This window comes from Capsicum annuum, chromosome 6, assembly GCF_002878395.1.
Source record: "Capsicum annuum cultivar UCD-10X-F1 chromosome 6, UCD10Xv1.1, whole genome shotgun sequence".
NCBI classification, from domain to species: Eukaryota; Viridiplantae; Streptophyta; class Magnoliopsida; order Solanales; family Solanaceae; genus Capsicum; species Capsicum annuum.
In genome coordinates, this window is record NC_061116.1 from 226,116,634 (window position 1) to 226,136,851 (window position 20,218).

The 20,218-nt window shown below is 35.7% G+C and overlaps 1 non-coding gene across 1 annotated transcript; it reads left to right on the top strand.

The window, feature by feature from the left end:
* The first annotated feature begins 19,741 nt into the window (after nt 1–19,741).
* Nucleotides 19,742–19,848, top strand: LOC124899769. Its single transcript, XR_007057333.1, has one exon. It is a non-coding gene; the product is annotated as a small nucleolar RNA R71 (small nucleolar RNA).
* The last annotated feature ends 370 nt before the right edge of the window (nt 19,849–20,218 follow it).

Genomic DNA, 20,218 nt, shown 5'->3' on the forward strand with positions numbered 1-20,218 from the left:
ATAAGGTGTGCGACGTATACCTTAAGGTCTGCCATGGGTTGTGCGCCGCATACCTCACTTCCAAGCGCCAAAAACACCCCTGTATATGTCTATAACACGGGATTAAACTCCCGCAACATCGAAATAAGTTTACTTTCTCTCAAAATCACCAAGAACAACCTTTATGGTTTCAAAATAAAAACCCTAATAGCTAGAGATTCAACCATGAGAATTCTATAATTTGTACATATTTGGAATCCCCGTTATGAAGGCTACGAGTGACACCCAAAAGTTCATGAATAGCATTACATCATTCGAAAAGCCATTCAAAGCTTCAAGTTTAAGGTATGTGGGGTTTTTCAACAAGAACATCCTTTTGTTCTTGTGCCCAAAAATACTTTTTTTTACGAAGTTATGGATTTTGTATATTTTACTATGATTTTGAAGCATGAATTTATATCCTATATTGATTATCATTAGATTATGATGTTTTTTATATTTTAGAAGTGAAATTATATGAGAATGATGATATTTTGTGCCTTATGGCTAAATTTCTAGATTTTGAAGGAATTTATATATGTTTATAATGTAAAGCTTGAACCTTGATAAATTTTTATATAATGTTGAGACATGAGTTTTGAACTCTATTTGAGATTGTTGTTTTTTAGAAATCATGTGTTATAAACACGTTGAGTTTGAATGATTTGAGATGATGAAGAAGCTTTGACCTTTCGGTCGTAAAAAGGGGTATTTTTGAACCCGAGATGAGAAAAAAAATTCACTTTTATTGATTATTATGAAAAGGGTAGAAAGATGGCTCCCGTTGTGAATTGTTGAACTGTTTATTAGTGGATTTTCTTTTGAAAAGATCTGAGCTAAGTTCGGGAGTAGTCTTTAGTACCGAGCGAGAGGTATAGCTGTTTTGGTACTTTCATAGAACTACATGGCCCCGTAGGATGTGAGCCTGAGGTTGATTTATATAGTGATCACTAGTGTTTGGATTGATGATTTAAGGTCCTACTCCAATGGCAAGGAATAGGGCGACTCTCCCCAACGTGGGTAGAATGTTGGACTCCATGTAGCTCACATGGTTTACGTCGGTTGTAAGAGACTCCCAATGTGTGTGTGTATTCTCCTATCTAATATGAAAAGTATTATTCTTCTATCTGAGATGAAAACATATTTGTTTGAAAGACTGAGTTTGAGAAAGTCATTGTTTTCGAAAGATTTAATGAACATATATTCCAAAGAGAATTGTTATGAGATTTGATTGCTTTGATGATTTGGAATCGAGATGGAAGTGAATTGAGATTTATTATGATGACTCACATGTTTTACCCGATATATTTTACTCTCTTATGATTATGATGATTTTAATTCGAGCTAAGTGAGTCATTTATATCAGCATGCATAATTTTATAAACTGTGATGATATTAAGATATTATTTTATATATGCATTGCACCCCATATGCTTGGTACATTTCCATGGTACTGACCTATATATTCGTATGTGGGCTATATTTTCTCGGAATATAGGTACAAGGTATAGTGTACATCTTCGTATCCAGTCAGTTCGCGGCATCCAGTCAGCAGGTGATGAGTCCTTTTGATTCAAGGGCTTAAGTTAGTTATACAGTTCGATAAGTGTTGTATTTTCTTTATCCAGCCATATTGAGTTGGGATAGTCGGGAGTCATGACCCAGCTACCTATAGTCAGTACTAGTAGAGGCTTCATAGACAGTCAGTAGAAGTTGATGTATTCCGTTTCAGTTTTAGTTGTAAAAGAAGAGTTGTAATCTTGTAAATTTAGTTTTGTATCTATCATATTCAGAAAAGAGTTATTTTCCGCAGATTTGTATATATATATTTGTACTTCTTATTCAGTTGCTTATGAGATATGCCAGTAGAAAGGTTAGCTTGGGGTCACTTGTGACCCTAAGCACCGTGTAACGTCTGGGGACCCGATTTTGGGGCGTTACAAACTTGGTATCAAAGCACAGAGTTCAAGAGTCCTAGGGTGTCTATGAAGCCATGTCTAGTAGAGTCTTACGGAAAGGTACGGAGACGTCTGTACTTTTCTTCGAGAGGCTACAGGGCATTTAGGAAATATTTTCCTTCTTTCAAGTCTAGGACCGTGCCTTGAAAAGGTTATCCAAGAAACTTATATAAATTCTTATCTTACTCTATTCTGGCCATCTCTGCCTTATTTCTAAGGTATTAGAAATAATTGAGCTTAATTCTCCATAGATATTTATGGAATTGTAAGAGAGCTAAAAAAGTATCCTATCAGTACTTTTGAGTTTCGAAAACTGAAGTGCTTTATTAGGCCTGTAGAAATCGTGCACTAAGCCCGAGTCAGATAAGCTTTCAAATTTCTCCTCAGAATCCATAATGATAATCTATACTTATCTATCTATGTACTGTTCTTGAGGTAACATGTTCGGCAAGTTCCAATTTCCTCCCCAGATAATGCTCTTATATTTGCTGGCAGAAGTTTCAGAAGTTTCATGAAGCGACTTGAGAGGAGCCTTCTAGTATGTTATAAGTCACTCAGATTTGAAGTTATACCCTTGTTCTTTTGAGTTATTCAATTAAGATAGAGTAAGGTGTATTTTTAGTTCATTGAATACCGTGTGTCAAGTTTCTATCTCTTGTATTATGTAATCTTGTTATCATTGTGTTTGTGAAAAACCAAAGTCTAGTAAAGCCATGTGGGGCTATTTCGATTCACTAGCATAGTTGTTTTGTTATTCATATAATTTTCTTAATCAATACACAAAACCAAAGTCTAGTGAAGCCGTGTGAGGCCTATTCCGATTCACTAGCAACTTGTTGTTTATCTTGCTGTTCTGGTGTTAGTTGAAAGTGTGGTTTACTGTGTTGTGATAGAAGTAGTAACGTTTAGCTGAAATTCTTGTGTTAGTTGAACTTGTGGGTTCAGAAGTGTAGTGGCAAGGATGGTGGTAAGGGCGATTTATTGAATATGTATAGCTGAATTTTTGCTTATGATTGAATTAGTAATGAAGTGATATACCCTTGTTTGTTAGTTTAGTGAAGTTAGAGAAGAAGATTATTAGTTAAGGTGGGTTTTTGTTTGCTTAAAGTATGAAAAGAGTTATTGATAGTATTTGTTGTGCTAGGAAAGTATAGGTTTTGATGAAAGTACTTGGTGGTTGAGTATTGTTAATTTAGGCTTTCCTGAGATTGCAAGAGGAAGTTTAGTTGAAATTTATAGAGCTATGAAAGTAATTTAGGCGTGGAGATGGATAAATAGTAATGATGTGAAGAAGGAGGATGTGTTAACAGATTATGAATAAGATAGGCCATATGATTATGATCGATTGTCATTGTGTACTAGTTTTTCTTAATGCTATGTTCTATAGTTTTGAAGTGAAAATTGTGCATGAGATTGTGTTGTAAATCATGTTTAGCTCTAGACATTAAGTTTGAACAGTTAATGGTTCGGTTGTTGATGCTAGTTATATGGAGGTGATCTAGTAGGCCTGAACAGTGTATGCAAGAGTGTAAGATCATGTGTTCATAATTAAGTATGGTGTAGAGGTGTGCCCAAGGTCCTATGAGGCTGCATTATTTTTCGAGGATTATTGCATATTGTGGGGTTAGTAGAAACGTTGAGTTTCTAGGTGGAGAAAGGCTAGTTAGATAATCTATGATGTTCTTGATAGCTAAGTTAAGGAGTTATGATTGAAGATGTTGAGCCTTTTTAGTATGATTATTATTCTCATGGTTTGGGAAAAAAATATAAGAATAGAGGTGTGATCTTGGTAGGCTATGATTATGTGATTAGAGATGTAGATATGGTTGCAAATGAGAGTGTACGTCTTTGATGATGATTATTGAAGCTAGGAATTAAGGATGGCCTATGGATGGGTTGTTCAAGAATGAAGTCGGTAAGTTCAAAATTAGTTTATTCTTGTGAGTTTAGCATTTATTTGTAGATACTAGAATTATGAAATTATGGCTTAATCTCGAGAATATGTGGAGTATGCCTTTAGGGGTATTTGCCTTAAAGTTATATGTGGTTTTAATTATAGGCTTGAATGTCATGTTGGGTGTAAGATGATGTATGCAATATGCACTAGTGAATCCATATCAAGAGTTTTAAATTGGTTATTGAAGTGGTAAGGCACGTTATGCTTAGGGTGTGAGCTCTAAGAAGATATAGAATATTGAACCTTGTGGTTTAGACTAGTATTGTGGTTTGGCATGTTGTATCTTGTGATTTAATGTTAGGCTTGATCATGGTGAGAGAACTTAGTTTAGTTTAGACCTTAGTAGTAAGATTTCGCAGTGCCAATATGAGAATTATAAGTTGAATCAAATAAGTATAGTATTTAAGAGGAATAGTATAGTTGAGAGAGCATTTGAGAAGTGATGCTAAGCTTGAAAGTAAGAAGTTGTGTTGCCTACGGCCTAGTGATCCTATCCTAGTTTATGAGTTATATAATTATATTCCATGCTATAGAGTTATATCAATGTTGTGATTCCTTAGTCAGATATTTTGTTCAGATCATGCCCAAATTCTTTGCTCCGTAATGTTAATAGAATTTCGTAGAAAAGTGTTAAAGAAATACTCCATTTGAGTATGGGTATTCAGTATGATCCAGTCCATATAGCCTGTAATCTAGTTTAGCAAGCAAGGAGATAAGCTCCTCTAGATTCTTAATTTTCTAGCTAGTCTTACTATCCGCGGTCTTATACGTATGTACATTCCAAGAGGCAATGTGTTTGTGTCCAATTAAATTATGAATTCAGCTCAGTTCATGCATCAGTTTCAGTTTCAGATATTAAGTCATGATTCAGTTCATAAGTATCCTGTGTAGTATCACAGTCTCTTCCTAGTATTTTTATCAAATTATTATCATTCGGGGACGAACGATCCCAAAAGGGGGATGCTGTAATACCCTGAGTTTTCATGTCATAAACCTCTCATCCTTTCTCATGAGATCAGATCCAGTGCAAATTAATGGTTACTCATAAGTTGACACCCTCGTTTCTATCTTAGCCATATAGTTATTTTTCTTGAGGATTCATGCACTTGCAGACCAGTTCAGTAGCTCATTATTCTTGAGAGCCAGTGATTCAGTTCTATCAGTTACATATGATAGCTTGAAGAATAATATTCCTCTGTGTTTCAGGTTAATTATCCACATTCGAGGACGAATGTTCCCAAAGGAGAGATAATGTAGTACCCCATATTTTTGAGCTAGAATTCTAACCATCGTTTCGGCGTATCTAAGCTCTAATCCAAGTGATTCTCATGTGAATACAAGTTTCATGATCATTATCCTAGTCTATGTAGTAGTTTAAAGGTGGAAAATGTTTATAGCAATGACATAGAACAAGGTTGAGCTAAGACCAATTGATTCATCCAAAGTTTGATATTCAATTCTACAAGGGTCAACTTCAAACGTGAATATCTCTTAATATACATGAAATTTTTCATCCCAAGGTCTATCAAATTGTAGATAATTGAATTATCTTTCCAACGATACAATTTTGCAAAAATCTGATACCCGAGCGAAGAGTTATGCCCATTTTTGTGAGAGGCGGTAAGGGTGTGCGATGGGCAATACGTCGCCCAATCAAATGTGTGCGATTGGGAGTGTGAGGAACACTTAAATGTTTTCCACAAGGTGTGTGATGCACACCTTAAGGTCTTCCATGGGTTGTGCGCCGCATACCTCACTTCTAAGTGCCAAAAATACCCCTATATATGTCTATAACACGGGATTAAACTCCCACAATATCAAAATAAGTTTACTTTCTCTCAAAATCACCAAGAACAACCTTGAGGGTTTCAACATAAAAACCCCAATAGCTAGAGATTAAACCATGAGAATTCTATAATTTTTACATATTCGGAATCCCCATTACGAAGGCTACGAGTGACACCTAAAAGCTTGTGAATAGCATTACGTCATTCGAAAAGTGAGTCATTTATATCAGCATGAATAATTTTATAAACTGTGATGATACTAAGATATTATTTTATATATGCATTGCACCCCCATATGTTCGGTATGTTTCCATGGTACTGACCCATATATTCGTATGTGGGCTACATTTTCTCGGAATGTAGGTACAAGTTATAGTGTACATCTTCAGATCCAGTCAGTTCGTGGCATCCAGTCAACAGGTGATGAGTCCTTTTGATTCAAGGGTTTGAGTTAGTTATACAGTTCGAGAAGTGTTGTATTTTCTTTATCCAGCCGTATTGAGTTGGGATAGTCGGGAGTCATGACCCAGCTACCTATAGTCAGTACTAGTAAAGGCTTCATAGACAGTCAGTAAAAGTTGATGTATTCAGTTTTAGTTTTGGTTGTAAAACCAGAGTTGTAATCTTGTAAATTTAGTTTTATATCTATCATATTCAGAAAAGAGTTATTTTCCGCAGATTTGTTTATATATATTTGTACTTTTTATTCGGTTGCTACTGAGATACGCCAGTAGAAAGGTTAGCTTGGGGTCACTTGTGACCCTAAGCACCGTGTGACGTCTCGGGACCTGATTTTGAGACGTTACAATGCTGCTAGTCATTCTTTGTTTGACGGGTGTTTGCACTCTCATTTATCTATTGCTGTTAGATTATGAAGTATTAAATCTGACTGGAATATTGTTAAAGGAGGAATGGACTCAATGATAGACCTTATTAAAGAGTTAGTTGACCCCGGCTTGGAGGATCCTGATTCTTTCTATAAGGCGAAAAGATTGGTGTCAAAGTTAGGTCTCTCATCGATTAGAATTGATTATTGTGAAAATGGATGCATGTTATACTTTAAGGAAGTTGCTAACCTAGAGTCCTGTAAGTTTTGTCAGCACCCTCGATATAAGCATAGTTCTAGTGGAAATCCAATTGCTATTAAGGCAATACATTATTTACTCTAATACCAAGGTTGAAGAGGTTGTATGCTTCAAACAGCTCAGCTGCTCATATGAGATAGCACAGTGAAAATAGAAGGCCTACTGGTGATATGTGTCATCCATCTAATGGAGAGGCTTGGAAGCATTTTGATTCAACTTATCCAGATTTTGCAGCTAAGCCATGAAATATTCTTTTGGGATTATGTGCAGATTACTTTTCTCTTTTTATAGTTGATGTTGCGCCATATTCATGTTGGCCTGTATTTGTCATCCCTTATAATCTTTCTCCTGAAATGTTGATGACTAGTCCCTATATATTTCTGAATTGTGTTATTCCTGGACCGCGTAATCCAAAAAGCGGAATAGATGTCTACTTGCAACTGTTGATCGATGAACTTCAAATTTTGTGGCATGAAGGGATTAAAACTTGAGACATCTCACTTAAATAGAATTTCAATCTGTATGCATATATACTGTGGACTGTTAATGATTTTCCTACCTATGGAATGTTATCTGGGTGGATGACAGCTGGAAAACTGGCTTGTCCATACTGCATGGAAAAAACAAAATCTTTTACTTTGAGACATGGCAGAAAAAATTCATGGTTTGATTGTCATCATTGTTACTTACCATCTTATCATGAATTTAGGAGACTCAATTCAGAAGGAATAGAAGGGAATAAGATGGTCCACCGCCAAGGCTGTCTAGTCATGACATCTTAGAGATCGTTCAGGATTTTTCTAAAGCCGGTGAAGGACCATTGTACAGGCTTGATAGATATGGCATTTCGCATAACTGGACTAAGCAGAGTATATTTTGGGAGTTAGAATATTGGCCAGATAATTTACTGAGAAATAATGTTAATGTCATGCATACTGAGAAGAACTATTTTGACAACTTATTCAACACAGTTATGGATGTCATAGGCAAAACAAAGGATAATCCTAAGGCCATACTTGACTTAGAAAAATATTGCAAACGCAAAAAATTACACTTATAGGAGGGGCCCAATGGCAATTTTCTTAAGCCCAAGGCTAGTTTTACATTCAAGTTAGACCAAAAGCGTTAAATATGTGAGTGGGTCTAAAATTTGAAGATGCCCGATGGATATGCCTCAAATTTAGGAAAGGGGGTTGATATGGCACAAGGAATATTGAATGGAATGAAAAGCCATGATTGTCATGTTTTCATGGAACAATAACTTTCAATTACTTTTATTGGTTTACTTGAAAATATATGGAAATCAATAGCAGAGATCACTTTGTTCTTCAAAGACTTATGTGCTACCACATTAAAAGAAGAAAATCTGACGCGAATGGAAAGTAATTTAGTTGTTATCACCAATAAGCTGGAGAAGATTTTTTCGCCAGCGTTCTTTGAAGTGATGGAACATCTTCCCATTCACCTTGTGCACGAAGCTCGGCTAGGCGATCCAGTTCAAACTAGGTGGATGTATCTATTTGAAAGGTAAGCAATTGCAACATATTTAAATTCATACATATTTTTTTTAAATATAGTAAATATCTAATCGTAAGATTGTGCAAGGCAATTGGAAAATTGAAAAGGGGTGCCAAAAACAAACATATGGTGGAACGCTCTATAGTTGAGGCATATCTTACAAGAGAAACGTCTCAATTTTGTTCATACTACTTTCATGAAGAAGTTGCTTGTTCAAGAAACTGACCGAATCGTCATCAGGAAGATGTGAATGAGCCTCATTTGAAACTGATATCAATTTTCAATCAATCTAGTTTTAAGGATAAAAAGGCCATAAGTCATCGGCTCACTCCAACGGAGCGCAAATCATCAACTTTGTATGTCTTGCTGAATTGCCCAAAAATTGAGCCCTTTCTGAAGTAAGGAGATTAGAATTTTAACATATCTTATTTGTTTACTCATTCCTTTAAAGAAACTAATTGTGTTTTGCATGTTGGATCTTCAGTTCATTTAAGACTCAATTCTACGAAAATCAAGTGTATGCATCCTTTGCAACATGGTTTAAAAATGAGGTTCATAACTGTATTAATATTTCTATAAAGTTTAAACATTTACACATTTTTCAACTAATATATATGTATGTATGTATGTATAATATTTTTAGGAAACCATTTACTAAATACAGCCGCATACGATCAGCTCTTGAGAGATATTTCTTTGGATCCAGTTGAAGCTTATGCAATGTCCCAATACATAGTAAATGAGTTTAAATTTTCCACCAAACAACACTCCAGAACAAGGAAAACAAACAATAGTGGTGTTTGGGTTAAGTTGATGATGATGTTAATTACTTTGGCATCATACACGAGATCTTAGAACTAGAGTATGCTTGTTTCCCAACAAAAAAAAATTATCCTCTTTCGATGCAAGTGGTTTGATCTAAGCGCAAGAGGCACAAGAGTACATAAGGAGTATAACAGCATTGAAGGGAAACACATTAGGCCGTATCCTATTTACGATCCATTTGTTCTAGCGAAAATGCTAAACAAGTGTATTATGATCCTTATCCGTTGCACAATGACAAGTCTGATTGGTGGGTTGTAATCAAAACAAAGCCTATTGGACGGGTGAAAGTTGAGAATGTGCCGGAGACTGTGTATCAGAATGAAATATAGATTGATCACTAGCTTGTGGACGTTGACTTAGTGGATAGTTTGAATCAACCGGAAAATATATTTGAAGAAGTTAATATTGCGGAAGAAGAGGGTGAGTGGGTAGGAGATGAGGAAACCTCCGAAGAGGGTGAATAGTTTAGCGGAGAGTCTTCAAAAGAAGAGGATTAGTTGTGTAGGTTGTATTAATTACATATTGATGTATTTATGCTTTGTATTATATATTTACCTTTATGTTTCTTGTTTAAGAATGATATGTAATATACAGTTTAATTTAAGATTGTTGTTTTCACTTTCACTTTTTTCACTAAAGTGAAATAAATTTTCGGGAAAAAGGAAAAAATTTATATGGCCAAATGGCAACTAAATCAATTAAAGTTGAATTTAGGAAGATTTAAAAAAATCTACAAATAAATATAAAAGAGTTAGAATAAGAAAAATATAAGCAGTATCAAAATTTTTAAAGTTTTAAGTAAGTAATGAAAGATTTTCTAAAAATTTAACTTTAAAAATAAGGAAAGATTTTAAATATATATAAAAAAATAATTGTATTACAAATAGGGTTCAAGTCGATGCGTTTTTCTTAGCCTCTAGCAACAAGTAAAAAGATTACTACATGACAAATGCAAAAGTGATATTCATTGATACTTCTGGTGGTGTATATATATACATATATATATATACACACACACACAAAAAAAAAAACAACAACAAACACAGTGTAATCCCACCAAGTGGGGTCTGGGGATGGTAAAATATACGCAGTCCATACCGCTACCTCCGAAGAAGTAGAGAGGTTGTTTGATATATATTTATGTGTGTGTGTATGTGTGTACATATATATGCTTATTATAAGAGATATGTTATATTCATATTATTATATTAAAGTCCTTTTCATTAAAAACCTAATAATTATTAGCTGTTTAGCCACAAATTTGAATGTCGATCACGTCCAAGATTATTCCACACGCGATCGGCATTATCATTTTACGAGGCATTTATTGACATGCAAACTTGTGGTCATCATCTTTGTCTAGGCAGCAGAAACATTTTTTGAATATCTTGTTTTCCTCCAATTTCTGCTTCCTTTGGCTTGTCTTAATTTGTTCTTCTTGTTTTTACTTTCCCTTATTCTTCTTTCTTTGTTATTGTTTGGTTGATTATCATAATGAGTTAGTTTCAGGGATGGATCCGGATCTTCTTATCATTTTGAAAATGGAGTTAGAGTTGGAAGCGGTGGATTTTTTGGTCCATGTGCTAATAATCAACCCGTTAACCAAGATCATTATTTAGAGAAAGACCCTACGGGTTGATATGTTTGGGTAATTAACTTTACTCTCTATTATTTTTGGTGTTACTTCTTGTTTATGCCTTAAAATTTTGGACATTGCTTCATTTCTACAGTGTTATTGGAATGCAACCGTTCCAAAATTAAGGATTTATATTGTCATCGGAATATAGCCCAATTGTTTACGTTAGTTTATGCTTAAATGTTTGTTTTCTTGTTATTTTTTTATAAATTATGTCCAGTTGCAAAATTAAACTCATTTCCCGTTTTAGCATATATAGCAAATTATACTCAACATAGATGCTTTGAGGTGGTCTTAGCGCAAAGGTGAACAAAAGCATATTACACCGCTCATAAGTCATTTCTTTTTAAGTTGATTTGAATTTTTGGTCCTTCTGCATAATTGTTAAGCCATAAACATAATTATGTTGGGTTCAATTGGTGTGAATGGAAAATGAAGGGGCACAACCTTTCTAAGAAATGTATTTTATTTTCCAGAAATTAAGATGAAACAGAAATGTAAAGCCAAGTCCCCCGACTTCACAGAGTGTCTTTAATGAATAATTTCCCTCACTGTACCCGAGGTTTTGGAATCTCCTCCCAGGATAAAATGACTTTCAATCCAACTATAATGATACCTCAAATAATTATATTCAACGAACTCACTAAACGATTTGATTGATCACACAGAATGTTTTTTAAGACAAGAAGAGAGTTTGTATTTCAGAAAATTCGTGTCTAAACCTGTGGATGAAAGTAGCAGGTATAGAACAGGCATACCATATCACGCGAAGCAGTGTGTCATTTCGTTAAAGGGTTGCATCCCTTCTGAAGCATAACTTCATTTCTGTATTGCATTTCGAAACAATATCAACCACTGCATGCATGCGTATCAATGGAGGATAAAAAACACAGAAAAGTTGCATTTTTCCCTTTGGTATTTCCAGATTAAATTTCTGTCAAATAAACTTTGTCCAAAAAGATAGATCTCATCGATCATTTTCCAAAGCCGAAGTCGAAGCCAAAGCCAAGCGAGAGACGACGGCAGTGCGAGACATCTCTTATATTTCCAGAGTGTTATTTCACTAACAATTATTTATATTTATCACCTGCTTATGTTTCCTCTACAGTTTAGGCAAGGGTGCATTCAAGACTGTGTATGTTCCTAAACTTAATTGCTGATTATTTATTGTTCCTTTCTATAGCATTAATTGTGTATTTAGAGCATAAAGCATTTTGTCTTCTTTTTTTTAAAAAAAATGTGTTTTAGCTACAAGGCATTTGACTTACATGATAGTATTGAAGGCGCATGGAGCCGAGTGAAAGTCGAGGACGTTTTGCAGTCACCTAACAAGTTGGGAAAGTTATATGCGGAGATACATCTTCTTAGAAAATTGAAGCATGGCAATATAATGAAGTTCTGTGATTCATGGGTTAATGACAAGAAGAGAACAGTTAACATGATCACTGAACTCTTCACATCTGGGAACCAGAGGCAATGAGTTTCTCATAGTTCCTCATTTTCTTTGCTTTCAAATTGTGTTGTCATGCAATAAATATGTAAATTGTACTTATCATATACCACAAGAAGTATAGAAGTGTTGATACGAAGGCAATAAATAATTGGGCAAGCAGGTACTTCAAGGGTTAGATTATCTTCACAGTTACAACCCTCCTATCATTCATAGGGACTTGACGTGTGACAACATATTTGTCGATGGAAATATTGGAGAAATTAAGATTGGGGACTTTGGATTGGCTACCATTACGGAGCAGCCTACTTTTAAGAGTATTGTTATGGATACTTCTTGTATCAACATACATTGAACTAATGCCCCCTCTTCTAAAACACCAACTTTATCTATTCCTCTGAAGGGACCCCAAAATTTATGGCCCCGGAGTTTTACGAAGACGAATACAATGAACTGGTTGACATATATTCCTTCGGCATGTGTATGTTGGAACTAGTAACCTTTGAAGATCCTTACAGTGAATGCAAAAATCCTGCTCAAATTTTTAAGAAAGTTAGCTTAGTAAGTTTTTAAAGTTGCTTCTTTAAGTTGTGTAGGAATTATATGTTTTAGTGAATCGAAGTAACTTTATTTATTCTCAGGGTGTTAAACCTGCTTCCCTCGGCAAAGTTACTGATCCCCAAATCAAAGCATTCATCGAGAAATGTCTGGTTCCTACTTTGCTGAGGTTGCCTGCCAAGGACCTTCTCAAAGATCCATTTCTTCAGATTGAGAATTTAAATGAGCCAACCCATAGACTATTTCTAGCTTTCACCTTACCAAAGTCCAAGATCATTAAGTTCATTGAAATATGCACCTCATTCAATAGATGTAGATTCCGAGTATAATCAATCAGTTTATACAGACTCCTATTGTGGAAGTCCTTGTGCTCCGACATTGGAATTTCCAAGGTTTCATTGGAATAAAATTGTCTCTTTGTTTATTTAAAGCCTTAAAATTTTTCAGGCAGAGTAAGGAATATACACTTCAATTTTTATCTTTATACTGACACTACACTCTTAGTTGTGGCTGAGATGGTTGAACACTTGGAACTAGCTGATCATGATGTAGATTTTATTGCTGACTTCATTGATTAACTAATAATGAAAATTTTACCTAGTTGGAAGCCTTTCGATTATTTTTCTAGTAGAGGGAGAAGTTAAAGAGAAGAAGCTATAGAGAATTACCTAACCTTGTCGCCCATCACTACCACATCTAATGCTCGGCAAGATGGTATTCCAGTTCTCAATATGAATAACCAAATTGGTAGTACTCATCGAGCTGATGAAGATAAATTGTATACAAATTCAAGTAGCACTTCTTGTCACGTTACTTTTGCTTCCCCATCACATTTGGCAAATGTGTGATAGATGGAGAGTGTCAAGGTTCAGCTGCTACTAAAGTTTTGGAAAAAGATTGTTTTAACTACTGATCCAAGCTCAAAGTATGATCTCAAGATATGATACACACTGTACAAAACCACACTACATTAATTGTTCCATTGGATGAAAGGTTCTGGAAGCTTCTGGATTGTTAGTCAGTTAGCAATAACAAGTTGTTAGAAGTTGTTAGGCAAGTGGTTAGTCAGTTATGATGAGCGTTCACCAAGCTGGGAATGAGCTCACTATCTAAGCTAAAGTATATAAATAGCTGCAATGCTGTAATGTACAAATGATGAAGAATAAAATTCCCAACTACACTCTCTTCTTTCTTCTTCCTTGTTCATGGATTATCAAGCTGTAATGCTTGAATTTCACATGGTATCAGAGACACGAGCTCAATACTGAGTATTTTGATTTTTTTTCCTCATATTCTCAGAGAATTCTTAAGACCTCTGTATGTTCTCTGTTTTTTGTTCTTTTATCTCTGCAAGTTTGGTCGATTTTGCAGTTCAATTTCTTCATTCATAGCACCTAAAATTGATCAAAGTGTTCCACTCTTCATTGGTGTTTTGGATAGTTCAAGCACTGCACTCGTTCCAATCAAATTAATTGGTTTAGAAAACTATAGTCTTTGGAGTCAATCTATGCGAATTACTCTCTTAGGGAAGAGAAAGTATGGATTTTTCACTGGATCTTGCAACAAGGGGTCATACAGAGAGGAACTCTATGAACAGTGGGAAAGATGCAATGTTATTGTCCTCTCATGTATCATGAACACTGTGAGTCAAAGCTTACTATCTGGGATTGTGTATGCTACAAATGCTTGTGCTGTCTGGGATGATTTGAAGAAAAGATATGAAAAAGTGAATCGTATGCGCATATATCAGTTGCATCATGAAATCAATATGCATTCTCAAGGTACTGATTCAATCTCAGTTTATTTTACTAAGTTGAAAACCTTGTGGAGTGAGTATGATGTTCTGGTTCCTAATCCTAGCTGTGATTGCCCTAAGTCCAAAGAGTACTTAGATCATATGTGTCAACTGAGACTTCTACAATTTTTGAGTGGCTTAAATGAGTCCTACGATCAAGCTCGGAGACAAATCTTACTCAAGGGAGTAACTCCTACTCTCAATCAAGCTTATGCCATGCTCATAGAGGATGAGACACAACACTCAGCATGTATTCTTATTGTGCACTATTGATACAATCCTAAAGTGCATAAGGATTGCAAAGACTTCTTAAAGGAACAAGCTTCGGAATTTACAAGTACTAGAAGACCCTTTTGGAGACATTACAAAGCCTTGTTCAAATAAAAAGAGAAGGAGGGATTCCTACAACATATAGGCGCCTATTCATTAAGGGCATTCTTGACTTTTAATGACTTATTTTTACATTCCAAAGGAGCACCCTTCATTAAGGGTATTTTGGTTATTGGTTGTAATAAGTATAAATAGACCCTTTAGCTTGTATTTTCATTAGAGTTTGATGAATTGAAATTGAGTATTATTCTTAGATTGTAGCTTTAGTCTTGTAGTTTTAGCTCTCAAACCCAAAATTGGTTCCTTGAATACATTTGAAGTTAGGGTTTCACTTGTATTGGGAAATTTGGCAAGAAAGGTGTGCTTGAGGAAGAGTGTTTCCTTTGGGTCACCTAAGAGAGTGGTTTGAACTTACATGGTGATGTGTGTTTGAAGGTTTGATACACTTTATAGTGCTATTCACTTGTGGAAGTAAGGGTTACTTTACTATCTATTCATCTTATGCAATCTTCACCTTCTCCCCCTTTCTTTGTGTGTTGTTTTCTTTAGTTGTGTTTGCTGGAAATTGCTTGTTGAACCCCAAATTTCGTGATTTCTTAGTGTTTAGGCTATCAATGATAGATCAGAACCTCTTGCTATGCAGGTGAATCACAATTATGGTTATGGATAGGGGAACACAAATTACAAGAGTAGAAAGTGTGACTACTGTCACCTCTCAGGTCATACAAAAGAAAACTGCTACAAATTGATAGGGTGTCCAAATGATTGGAAGAACAAGAAGAAACAAGGTTATAATCCTCCAAATTTCAGGTTACATAATGCTGGTGGTAACAATTTCTCACCACATAATAGGGGTAACAACTATACTAGCACTGGTAGCAAGTCTTCCCAAACTGCAACCTCATACATTCACAGATGAAGAGTACACTCAAATCATGAACATGTTGAACAAGGATACCAAGGATATGAAACAAGTCAATATGATAGGTATTACCACTTGTTTTTTATCCGAGGCTTGTTCTGAAAGTTGGATTGTAGATTCAGGAGCTACACATCATGTGTCTGCCCATAGACTCTTGTTCAAAGATAGCACCAGCCTAGTTCCAAGACACTTGGACAAATTGCACCTTCCAATAAGTGATGAAGTCACAATTTCCCACACTAGAGAAGCCTATATGTTTACAGATGATGTGATCAAAGATGTCCTCTTTGTTCCAGATTTTAGACTAAATTTGTTGTTTGTTGCTAAGATAACCAAGGAACTGTCATGCTTTGTGTCCTTTTATCCTGATTTCTGTGTATTTCAGGACCTCTTCAATGGCAAGGTGAAGGGAATTGGTAGACAAGAGGGTGGACTGTATGTTCTTAAAGGGGAATGGAAAAATAATTGTTATACCCATTTTAACATGGGTCAAAATAGTGTACAACATATTGGAAAACTTCGGAGTTAAATTTAAGGAAGTCGCCACCTAATTAGTTCTACGGTGAATTAGGACACCTATTACAAACTACGTGATTAAAATAAATAATGACTTCATTTTAAGGTCTGCAAAACCTAAAATTCTAGGTAAGAATTCTATTTATCCTAAAGGGAAGGAATTAGGCACCCTAAAGGATCCGCTAATGACAGTTAACCGATCAAACTTAGATTAGATAAGAAAATCAAATATTAAATTAAGAAAAGATATATATAAGGCATTAAAAATTATTATTTTTTTGTCTTTTATAAGATAATATATGCTAATTATAAAGATTAGAACATCCTTGCCATAAATAAAAATAAAATAAAATAAAACTTTTAACTAAAAATAAATAAAAATTTATTCTAAAGGATGACCCTTCTGTTTTTTTTTGTATTTATCAAATTTTATAAAATAATAAGTCACTTACCTTACTCTACATGAATAGATAAATTATATAGTTGTTTAAACATATAATGACTTGAGAATTTATTATTTATTACGATAAAATATTTTTTATTGTTATTAGGAATACTTAAAACGGACTTGCAAAATGTCATTTTTTATTAAAAATAAAATTTGATTTGCCGTATCTAAAATTACTAAAGCCGGTTTTCCAAATTAGCAACAATACGCCTATCTACCACAAATTTATATTTAAAGCATTTCCAAATAATTACCTAATAAGAAACTAACATTATTCTAAAGATACGCTACTATTTCGTATTAAAGAAGTATTAAAAGGATTCTAACAAACTTGGTCATTATTCTAAAGATATCTTTTAACCTACAAATTTTAAAACTTTTAATGATGTCAATTAAATGTCGAAGTCTAGTGATTATGCTAACTCTAAAATCTAGCGAGCGAAGAGGGAACGATAAAAATTCGCAACACGAAATCACATAAGAACATATAAAAACACAACTTTTAAATAATAGTGCACGAAATATTAAATAAAGAAAAGAAATAATAATGACAGATTTCTACGGAAGAAGAGTAAAGCTTGAAAAGAGGGAAGGAGGCACTAGACTGCTAGAAGGAGATACGTAATGCAATTTGCTCGCTTCTCTGATTTGAACAGAGATGGAGTCATGCTATGAGACTCCAAACACACTCCCAAGTGTACATAAAAAAATAAGAAAAATAAAGATTAGGAGCCAAACTAATTGTAAGGAAAATGAACGGAAAGAAATACGTGCCACATGAATATTCGAATATTAAATTTTAATGAAACCACAAAAAATAAATCTGCATATACCTATTAGGAACAAACATTTGGAAATAAATATTTTGGGATGTAAACAGCTTTTGTCTCATATAACAGGCAACTCAATCCAAATGAAAATGAAAAAGAAAGTAAATTAACAAGACTTCTAACAATTCATCGGGAGAAAACATACACTTAATCCTTGTTAAGGAACACGTGAACCAGCCTTATAAAAAAAAACCTCATATCATAATATTCAAACCTGTTATCCGTCAAACTCTACAACAACAACAACAAAAAATCCATTGTATTCCCACAGTGATAAACATAATGAGTTTTGGACAAAATCGAATAAAATACCCTTCCCTTTAAAAACCTTTCATGGCATAACTTTTAATAGAACATTTTTCCTTATATCTCCTAACATTTTATAACAATATAATAATACTTTAATGGGCTTTTATTCGGCTAAAAATTAATCGACGCATGTCAGGGAGGCTCGGGAGCGGCCTAGTGTGGGCCGTTGGGGTCAGACGATCCGTTTTGGTGGTCAAAATAGGCGAAACGACTCAAACTAGCCCTACAAGGGCCAAGTCAGTGTATGGGCCACCTACGAGCCGGGGGGTGGGCCAGTGGCTCAGATGTTTCTTAGGTCTAAAATCGTCTGAGGCGTGCTAGAGAGGCTTGGGAGAGGCCTAGTGTGGATAATTGGGGTGGATCGATCCGTCTCGGTGGTCAAACAGGCGAAACGACGCAAACTGGCCCTTTTTGGGACAAGTCTGCATACGAGCCAGGGAATTGGCCCATGGCTCAGGATTTTTTAGGTCAAAAATTGATCGAGCCATTCTAGCGAAGCTTGGGAGCGTCCTAGCGTGGGTCGTTGGGGTTGGATGGTCCATATCGATGGTCAAACGGGCAAAACGGTGCGAATTGAGAGGCTTTGGCCCGTTACTCGAGCATTTTTTAGGCTGAAAATCAATCGAGGCATGCCAGGGAGGCTTGGGAGTGACCTAGTATTGTTCGTTTGTGTGGACGAGGCAAATTAGGTGGTCAAAACGGTGCAAACTAGCCCTTTTCGGCCCAAGTCGGTGTACGGATGCCTACGATCCTGGGGGTAGGATCATGGATCGAGCCTTTTTTGGGTCGCAAATCGATTGAGGCATGCCATGGAGTTTTGGGAGCGGTCTAGTGTTGTCCGTTTGTGTGGGTGAGGCCAATTGGGTGGTCAAACAGGCGAAACCGCGCAAACTAGCCCTTTTGCTGCCTTATCTTTCAAACTGTCATCAGTAACTGCGGAGTTATCCTACTTCTGAACCATCTCCTTAGTTTGCAGGCCACTCCTTGTTGTAACCGCATTCACCTATTTCAGATTAGTCTCAGTGTCTCTAGGAAATGCTCCTTGTGGCCTTGTATTCTGCGATCCTGCAATTTGACCCAACTACAACTCTAGATTTCTTGTAAGCAATTATTGACTCTTCAACTCAGCTACAAATTATTCTTGTTGAGTCTATATGTCTGCTGCAAACTGTGCTTGTTGAGCCATGAACTGCTTAATCAACTCCTCCATATTGCTAGTCTGAACGGCCACCTGATTATTCTGAGCTGACTGTGGATTTGGTTACACTGGTCCCTTGTACTGATTTGCATTATGTGCCTGATTTCCACCCCATGAGAAATTAGGGTGGTTCCTCTAGTTTGGATTATACGTGTTGCCAAAATTTTGTTGACCCTGATGATTTGCATTCCTCATGTAGTTGACTGAATCTGGATTAACAAAACATGCATCAGCTTTATGCTCACCACTTTTGCAAACTTCACACCATGAATATACCTGTTGAACCGCATTTACTGTGGTTATTGGTTGTGTCGCACCCAACTTTAAGTTGTTCAGCTGAGTTGTCATATGGTTTTGCATTGCTGCAATTTGTGCCTGTAATGCAGTGAACTGATCTGCCTCCAATACCCCTGAAACCTTCTTGGGAGCACTCCTTGATTCTGTATGCCAATCAAGATTCCCTTATGAGATTCGATTCAACAGTGTATACAATTCTTCATAAGTTTTCTCCAAGGCTTGGCCTCCTGCTGCTAAATCTAAGAGAATCTTTGTATTTGACTCAAGGCCTTCTATAAATGTGTGTACAAAGACATCATTCGATTGATGGTGATGAGGATAATTTTTGAGCATGCCTTTAAATCTCTCCCAAGCTTGGTAGAGGTTTTTTTCATCTTTTTGTTTGAAACTCAAGATCTCACTCCTTAATCGTGCAGTCTTCTGAGATGGAAAGAATCGAATAAGGAACTTTCGAGCACAATCTTCCTAAAAAGTGATGGAGTAAGGTGGTTCAGCATGTAACCACCTCTTCTCTTCCCCATTTAGAGAAAAAGGGAGGAGTGTCAATCTGACATAATCAGCATTCACATCTTCAGGAATGTATGTATCACTTATTTCAAGGAAAGTCTGTATGTACTGCTGCGGATCCTCATGTTTGAGTCCGTGAAATTGCCCTGCAGAATTCAACAATTGCACTATATTTTGTTTCAATTCCCACCGACCTCCTGGATCAGGCTTTCGAATATTGTTAGTCACATGGTTCGTAAGTGTAATTGCGACCTCACGAATAGGTCTTGCAGCA